The sequence below is a fragment of the Corvus brachyrhynchos genome, unplaced genomic scaffold (genome assembly GCF_000691975.1).
Source record: "Corvus brachyrhynchos isolate BGI_N302 unplaced genomic scaffold, ASM69197v1 scaffold209, whole genome shotgun sequence".
Classification (NCBI taxonomy): domain Eukaryota; kingdom Metazoa; phylum Chordata; class Aves; order Passeriformes; family Corvidae; genus Corvus; species Corvus brachyrhynchos.
Window position 1 is genome coordinate 2,451,317 of NW_008246056.1, and position 8,757 is coordinate 2,460,073.

The window sequence follows — 8,757 nt, forward strand, 5'->3', positions numbered from 1 at the left end:
GCTCGGCCAGAATCGCAGTAAGCGAGGTTAAAATACGGCAAAAATAAAGCATTTTACCTGATCTTCCAGGGAGAGGTTGCTCGAGTTGGGGGTATCTCCTTAGTCAGAGGTATCTGATTTTTGCGCTCTCTGATTTCTGCCCTGGGGCTGACTCCGGTTGGATTTTTGGTGGTTGGACGAATCCCGCCTGGAACCACAGAGGGATGCCTTGGCAGGAATAAGGGATGTAACATGAGGCAGGGCAACAAGGAACGTAACCTGAGCAGAGCCACTACCACCGCGCCTCCTCCCTCTCCCTTGGCTTCGGCCAGACCCACATCACACTATTTCGCGATGTCCCAGTAGGGCGTCCCTTAAAAATGGTAATAAGCGTGAATGTAGTTTCATGCCGTGTTGGAGTTATAAGCACATCTGGCACTGTAAGTAGCAAAAAGAGTCAGACGATATTTTCCTTTTCCTCAGACCCACGGAACACACAGACTGAAAATCTGGGTGTACAAGCGGCCACTGCTGCTGAGCACAGAAGGAAGTGATTTCTTGGAATTCCTCCAGGACCAAGGCAAGCAAAATACGGAATAATAGCAAACAGTGTTTTCATCTAGTGCTGGAACATTACATCTTTCTAGCTGTAAAGGAAGAAAGTAGAAGCAAAACACTGAATGGTATGCAATTAGTTCCACTGGGGGGAAAATCCAGAAAGCTTTAGGTTCCTCATCACACATGATTAAGTCTCTCTCACAAGAGGGAAAACAGAATAGTGGGTTCCAGAGTCCTCCCAAGTAAGTCACTGGGTTAAATGTGACTAGGCAGAGAGCCTAGCTCTGCTTGCCTATGACTACCTTTTTTTTTTTTTTTCTTTTTTTAATTCTGTTGTTGTGGCTAGTTTAAAGTTTTATTGATTTTTTTTTCTTTTTGCCAGGTATTTTGCCAGGTATTTTGCCTGGTTTAGTAATAACTGGATTCGTTCCCTGTGGCTCACCAAGTAGCCAAACAAAGGATGGTGTGAGCATGAGAGAGGTGGTGAGCAAAGGATGAAACCTGCTTTTCTGGGCAGCAGATCGGTACAGACCCATGCTGGCTTTAAATCACTGTCTAACTGCAGCCTACTTCGCTTCTTTACGTTGTTTGATGTTGCAAAGAGTCCCCTGGAGGGAAAGAAATTAGTTAAGCCATCCACATGACACTTGAGGTAGCAGCTTGCTGTAAGAAAATCAATTCAAGACTTTGAAATTACAGTTGCAATGGGAGCTGGAGGTAAATAATTACACAATGAAATGTAAGGGTAAGAAAATCTATAGTCACAACGGGAACGTGCACAGCTGAAATTTAAGGAAATAGGGAGGAAGGGAGATGAAAATGTTCTGGAGAGATTAGGGAAGGACCAGAGCAAGGTTTTTTAATTCCTGGACCATAACCAAAGGTCCTTGTCCTGCCAGTGCCTGTTGTGAGGAACGTTCACCACTGCATTGTGTCTTCTTTGGACAGGATCCTTCTCTCTTCTTATGAGCTTTTATCACAGTAGCATTTGGAATTAGAGACGGAAATGCCACGTTCATATTTGCAAGGTAATAAAGCTTTAAAAGGCAGGCTGGACTATTTACCACAGTTTACAACAGCTCTTCTGGGCCCTCATTTAGATCAGGCTTCATTTTGCATGCAGTGCTAAAAGAACAGGGTATTTAGTCCCCTCCCTGAAGTCCTTTCAATCTAAATAGACAAGGCAGGAGCAAGAGGTGGGTGGAAGAAAGAAGCTTATTCCCTCTTCCTGCTCTTAATTATTTACATACTTGTTCCAGACGATGGAGGATTGAGGCACAGAGAGGTGAAAAGATCTCCCCAAGGTCACACGGGAAGTCTCCTGGTGACAGGTCACAATTTCAAAGTTCAGCTCCAGTTTGGCAACTCTGGCATTTTTGATGCAGTGTGGTTTTCCAGAAAAACAAACCCTAATATTAAACAGTGTAAATAAATTTGCCTGCTAACCTTTATACAATTATGACGTATCTTTTGTGTATATATTTTAATCACTTTCAGCTTTTGGGTTGTATACAAAGTGTGTCATTAGATAAGTCTGAGACACTTCACTACTTGCATCTGTCCCATCAACTTCTCAAAACACATAAAAGTAGATAGACTTTCCCTGCTGTTTCTTTTTCCAAAACTACCCTTAAACCTGATTAGAAAGAAAGATCTCAGTTGAAAAACTCTATTCATGGGACTGTTTCACACAGCAAGATGCTGATGGTCTGATGGCCATGGTCTGATGATGGCTGTAGCCCTAAATCATGAAGAATTTAACCTAGGAAGGGAAGGAACCCATTACACCACAGGATGGTATGCAGGGCTGGTGTCAGGAGAACATAATGTAAAGATTCTCTCTCACTGTGTTAGACTTGGTAGATCAGGTCCTTGCCCTGCAAGATGGTCTTGTTCTAAGCATTATTTCACATGGATGCAATGGAGGAAAAAGAATTAGATGTTCAGCTTTGCAAAATACAGAGACCTGAATTAATCTGCTGGAAGTCATTAAGTGCTGTCACATGCAATGCTGGCAGATGCTGAATTAAAATTCTGGTCCACCTATGTTAATTCTATGCTTCTTCACCTGGATTTGCCATTTGGAGGGAAAATACATCACACAATAAAGAAAAATGATCTTGGAGTGGCAGCTTTGCAAGCTTCTTTCTCCCTGGTTTTGTTTGAAGGAATGGTTCCTTATTTTTGGCAGCGAGCCGACTTTCTGTTTAATTTTTGTTTAAAGATTAGACAGTGTTAAACAGATAACACATTCATAATAGTTAAGTGCTTTATAATGTAGTTAATAAAAAAAGCCCAAACAAACACATCATGAGCTTGGGGGCTATAGTGCAAAAGGAGTGAAATGTGATGATCATATTTAATGATATCTTTGATGCCAGAGGAAACAAATGGTGATAAGTTTTACAATTAGGTAAATAATTGCACCCAGTTTGTAAGAAGTAAACTGCATTGATTTAATGAGCCCTGGCTCATTAAAAAGTTCATGAGAAACAACAGCTGCTAAACAAAGTGACAAGACAGAAATGGAGCAAACAGTGCATATGCAAGTAAAACTATATGGAATTGAAATTACAGACAGTGATTTTTTTAATCAATAGGTGAATTTCCATACCATAAGGATGTGTGTTTTTTCTCTGAACTGTTCAGAAAACTTAGTAGTCCTAAGATTTTTATGTATGGATTTTGTGGTTTAATTTGTATGTCTGAAGGAGTGAATGTGGCTTTGTCAGCCTAACACCTCTCCAGACACAGATGCAAGGCCATGTTCATGCTGGAGAGTTTTTTACATTCGTGCAATCACCCCCTGTAGTCACACACAGAGTGTAGCACATCTGGTGTGTAGCACCTCAACTGATCTTTGTACAGAGATTTTTGTAGTACTCCTGTACAGCGCTGTTGTAATAGCAGTGAGTTAGTAGGTAAGAATTGCCTCCTGTAATACAGTAATACATTGTATTACAGTAGGTTTTGCAGTAGTGCTTCACATAGAAACACATCTTTTGCATTTAATGACTTGTGTAGTTCCACAACTGCAGGACTTAACACCTCTTTAGGAATTGAATCCAGGTTTCCTCATATGTGTGTTGTACTTGGAGAAGGATCTATGCTATTTGATCCCCCGTGTCTGGATATTGCTTACAGTGAATTTTGCTAAAGAACAGATTCACCTCTCCCACTCCCACCTAGACTTTTGTTTACATGATCCCACAATTTACCTTGTTAAAAGTAATTCTGGAGACAAACTGAATACATTTTTGCCTGTTTTACAGAAACCTCTGTCTGTGGTTTACATAAATCTCTCCAGAGCTGTCACAGGCTTCCAGCTACTGCCTTTGAAGCAGATTGCTGATGTGAAGGGTCAAGGCTGACTGACCGCCCTCCTGTTTGGGAAGCATCCAGTGATATCTGAAGAACCTTTGCCATATTGCACTCTGGACCCTTAACATTGCCATTCCCAGAGCACAAGCTCTGTGGAAAAAGCTGTGGACACAGCTGAGATTCCAGAAAGCATTATTTAACATTTCCCAGTACTGAGGGAGGTTTGCCTCCATCGCTGCATCTGAGTCCTGTGTCTAGGAAGGACAAGCTTTGCACTGTACACAGAGGGGACTCATAGTGGCAGGGACTTGTTGATGGAATTTGGCAGAATTCCATCAATCAGGTGGTCTGGGGGAGCATCCTACCCTTGACAGTGTTGGATTCCTGGGGAGGGGGAAGAGAACTGTTGGCAAACGCAGTGTGTCAGTTTACATTCAAATGCTGGGGAGACTCCTGGAGTGTCCTCAGTCACAGCTTGTTTCACCTGACCCTGTCAATCTGTTCGTCTGGTTAGAGGGCCTTGCAGGGGGAAAAATCATTGCTGGAAGTGGGGACAGATGCAAGTTCCTCATGAAGTGATGAGAGTAACATTTTCCAGCAGTGGTCCTAGAGGGTGATGCACAAAAGGTGAGGGAATATATCTGTGGACACGTTTTGAATCTTCTCCTTCAAACTATAAAACATAGCTGGGTTATTCAACCAATCAAGCTGCCACTTTATTTGTAATGCTGTAGGCAAAGCAAAGTGAGCCGTGAACTTTAGGATGACTGCACCAAATATCTTTGATTTTAGATTTTATCTTTGATTTATCCAGATCGTGGGATCTAACAGCTGCCCATGTAAAATTTCTGTCATGAACAGAGCAGCCAAGGGTGGTGTTTCCAAGCAGAGCTAAGTCCAAAGCTGAGCTCTGTGAGATCAGGCAAGCCTCAAAGGGCTGCCCTCCACCCCTGCTTATCCCTTGAACCCACAAGCTTCTCTAATCTCTTCCTGAGCCATTTCAGCTCATTCAATCAGCAGAAAACTGTAACTTTTATTTCCTTGAAGCAGCTTTTTGTCCAGACACAGCTCAGGAAGGCCTGGGATGAAGAAGCACAGGAAGAGTCCCTTCCCTGTGTCATGCCTGGAAAACACTAAATCAGTTCTCTGCCTCTCCTGTAACTTGAGTCTAAGTTAAGCTTGTGCTCTGAGCTGCCTTCCAGAGAAGCTTACATTTCCACAGAGTGCAGAAGGAGCTGGGGGTGTGAATTGGCTTCACTCAGCTCAATTTAGCATCCATGAATGCCTCTTCCTGTACCTGATGTTGTAATTCCAGCATTTCTTATTAATAGTAACCCATGCACGTAAACTGTTGTAAATTGTCTTGAATCAGCCCCAGCAGCAATATCAGCTACACTGACTAGATAAGCACCACAATTTTTTTCCTTGACATGTGCCAGCGATTTACTGTGTGTATTTAGCTTGTACTCCCAAAATCGCCGGGTCATTGTAAACTTGCAAGCTAATTCTGAGACATTCAAGAAGTCACAGGCTTCCTGCAGTTTGTTGATTTGCTTTTTAGCACGTTAAGGAAAGTAGGTAGAAATGTACCCTGCATGGATTTTAGTTTTATTGATCAGTACTTGGACTAGGAATTCAAATTAATACATTTAAAAGGGTGCAAGTTAGATGGCAGGGGCTTCCAGCTTCCAAAAGTGTAATTAGAAGTGGTTTATTTTAAAAGTTTAAAAATAGTGAAGCATTCTGCATGAAAACTATCCTGTAAGCAGATAAAAACTGGATTTCGTGTGATCATGAATTGTCTTACCCTTTTATAACTTCATTGTGACTGCTCTGCCTGGCTGGGCTGGATCTATGCCTGAAAGCATAAGCCCTTATCCGAGCTATTTTGAAAAGTTCACAGAACTGAAGACAAACAGTTAATGAACCTTATGGGATAGGTATCAACACCCCCCATTTTTTTCCAAGTCATTCCAGTAGTTACAGATTGGTGCTCTTCTCACTGCTGCCTTCAGTGATCGTCACACTCATGTATTTCTTCATCAGTGAGTAGATTCAAAGCCCTTTAAAATGATGTGATTTCCTAAACTTATTGTTTACTTTTCCTGATGCACCCTGTAGTCACTCACTTTTGCAAACTTATTCCTCATTGCAATTATTGAATGTGTGATGCTGCTTAATGCATTTCAGATTATATTGTGCCTGCCTATGTTATGTGATGTTCAGTAGCACTGCAGCTCCTGGAACTGCTTGGGGATGTGGAGCTCACCTTTCAAATCAAATAAACCCACAAAAGTAATTACATTCCACTCTCTCTCCATCATTGTTCCATCGTTGTACAAAACATAATTAAATTGTCTTGCACTATGATTGGAAGTACACCTAGAGGACATCTACAGCCCCACATCCTTCATGGAATGAAGGAACTTGACATCTGTCCCTGTTTGTACAAGGTAATTTCAATAACCTTTAATAAAATAAACAAGTTTTTGCTGACCTGACTTCCAGAGAGCAACTGAATGACCTGCACAAGCATGGATGATTTATCCTCAAGTGCTCATTCCTGTTCTCTTTGCACTCTCTCTCCCCCTCTAATTCTGCCCATGCTAAAACTCCACCAGTGCTGGAAAAGATTTGTCAGTGCAGTTAGACTTCGGAAAGCGTTCCAGCCAGGGAGGCTCCCCTGGTAGAGCAAGCTCCTGTTTCTGGGACAGTTTATGTCACCTCTGCATAGAAAACCTGCTGAGTCAGCCCAGCCACCTTGGATATCTAACATGTGTCTAAGAGAACTGTTCCACTATGGCACCATTACATTGCTCCATATAGTAAGTGCTACTGGTACAGTGTGGCATTCTGACAAAAATTGATTTTAGCTGTAGCAGCAGCACCACTTCTAAGAACCAGCCAGGGCTCTGCTTCATTTTTGCTGTAGTAAATGAGAAAAAAATACAGTTGTGACTTCTGGGCAACCTCTCAGTTGCCTTTTAATGTAGCATTTGTGACCTGTAATATTATCTAAATGCCCATTATAAGATGTTGGCTATTAAAGGAATGCAGAAAAAATATGTAGAAAGAGCCTACTCCTCTTCTACATGTTTTTGCCAGGAAAAATGCCTGTGGACACTGGTCTTGGGCAACCTTTGCTCCTATGGATGGCTCCTTGGCAAAGGAAAGCACTTCATTGAAAGATCTGCCAGGCATGATGAGGCTGTGATTCTGAAACCTGATACGACAGAAGCCATCCTGGACTTGCTCAGCAGTGAAGTGTTGATCTAGGAATTTAACGGGAGAAAACACAGCACCTCACAGACATTAATGGCAGAATATCAGCACCTGACATGTGATCCTGGGGGCAGTATGACTAATCCTAAAATACAGGCTGAGAGGATGAAGTGCCTGAAGGGCTGCTCACCTCCCAGTAGGATTTTAGAGGGTTCTGGTCAACTGGCTTAGAAAACTTTTCAATGGGGAACTCTGAAAAGGAAAGATGGATATACACTTTGATGATGGGGTTTTTCTCACCTACCTTTAGATAAACAAAGCATACATTTATAGTTGTCTAGTCATCTTAAGTGAAAGAAAAAAGACAAGTTACTTTGACTCATCTGTTCTAATCCAGATGTCTGCCATGGGGTAAAAATGTGTTGATTCTTAAAAGTGCATTTTCCTTCCCTTCACTCTGAAACTGGGCTGAATCTTAGAGGGGAAAAAAAAAAACCCAATTGATTTTCAGTCTGATTCAGTCTGGAAAGTGAGTAGGAACATGTATTGGCGGGGGGGGGGGGGGGGGGGGGGGGGGGCGCGTGTTCTTTAGATAAACAAAGCATACATTTATAGTTGTCTAGTCATCTTAAGTGAAAGAAAAAAGACAAGTTACTTTGACTCATCTGTTCTAATCCAGATGTCTGCCATGGGGTAAAAATGTGTTGATTCTTAAAAGTGCATTTTCCTTCCCTTCACTCTGAAACTGGGCTGAATCTTAGAGGGGAAAAAAAAAAAACCCAATTGATTTTCAGTCTGATTCAGTCTGGAAAGTGAGTAGGAACATGTATTGGCAGGGGGGGGGGAAAGGAGGTGGTGTCACTGTTTTGGGAATAGTCCTTCTTAGCTGAGCATAAGGCAGCCACAAAGCTGCACCTTCAGAGCAAGGGGAAGGTCATTCCTTCCAGCTGAGCACCAGGGGCAGCAGGGCATGTGCTCCTCTTGAACCCCTGCCAGCTGCAAAAGAGAATTTACTGCAGCCAAAGCAACTGCCAAGGTCAAGTGGCTGCTGTGTATTTATAGCAACACTGAGTGCCCAGGCTAACAAAGGAAAGGGAGCAGGTCTAGGAGTGCCACCTCCAGCTCAGGTTCCCTCTGCTGCCTGCCTGGTCTGCAGCTATGATGAATTCTGTCATGATCTCTTTAGCAGATGTGAAAAATTGAATCAGATCAGGTTACCATATGAATGAGACTTAGTGGATCCTTGCAAAGACTGCTCTGGAACACTTGGGTTGACCAGTCCTCAGGGATCTGATGGCACTTCAGGATGCAAAATGACACACTGACCACAGAAATAGGAAAAGAGAAATTCTAGGTGCTTCTGTCTGTTCAGGGCCTCAGACAGTGGTACTTGGAGTTTTATTTAGACCAGGGTGCTTCTTCACTGGTGAAATGTCTTATAGTATGAGATTTGGTGTTGCAAAAGGTTATGGGTATTTCTATCTCAAGCAGCAGGTAACAGCAACATCCCTTAAAAAAGTAAATGTGTAGTACGTGAGCCACTGAGGCTGTTCAATTATGTAACTAATTATGTCTTTGTCTCTGATGTTTACATGGTGCTGCCCTCACTGGCTCTGGGATACCTATTCCAGGTATCTGGGTCAGGAAATAAAGTGTGCTTTACTACTGAGTTTCATA

General features: G+C 42.4%; 1 protein-coding gene across 1 annotated transcript in view; it reads right to left on the reverse strand.

The window, feature by feature from the left end:
* LDHB (lactate dehydrogenase B) overlaps positions 1 to 223 on the reverse strand; it is an 11,957-nt gene extending 11,734 nt beyond the window's left edge. The window contains exon 1 of the mRNA XM_008642454.2: positions 58 to 223. The gene's annotated coding sequence lies outside the window, so the exon portion shown is untranslated. The remainder of the gene's footprint in view (positions 1 to 57) is intronic.
* Between the last annotated feature and the right edge of the window lie 8,534 nt (positions 224 to 8,757).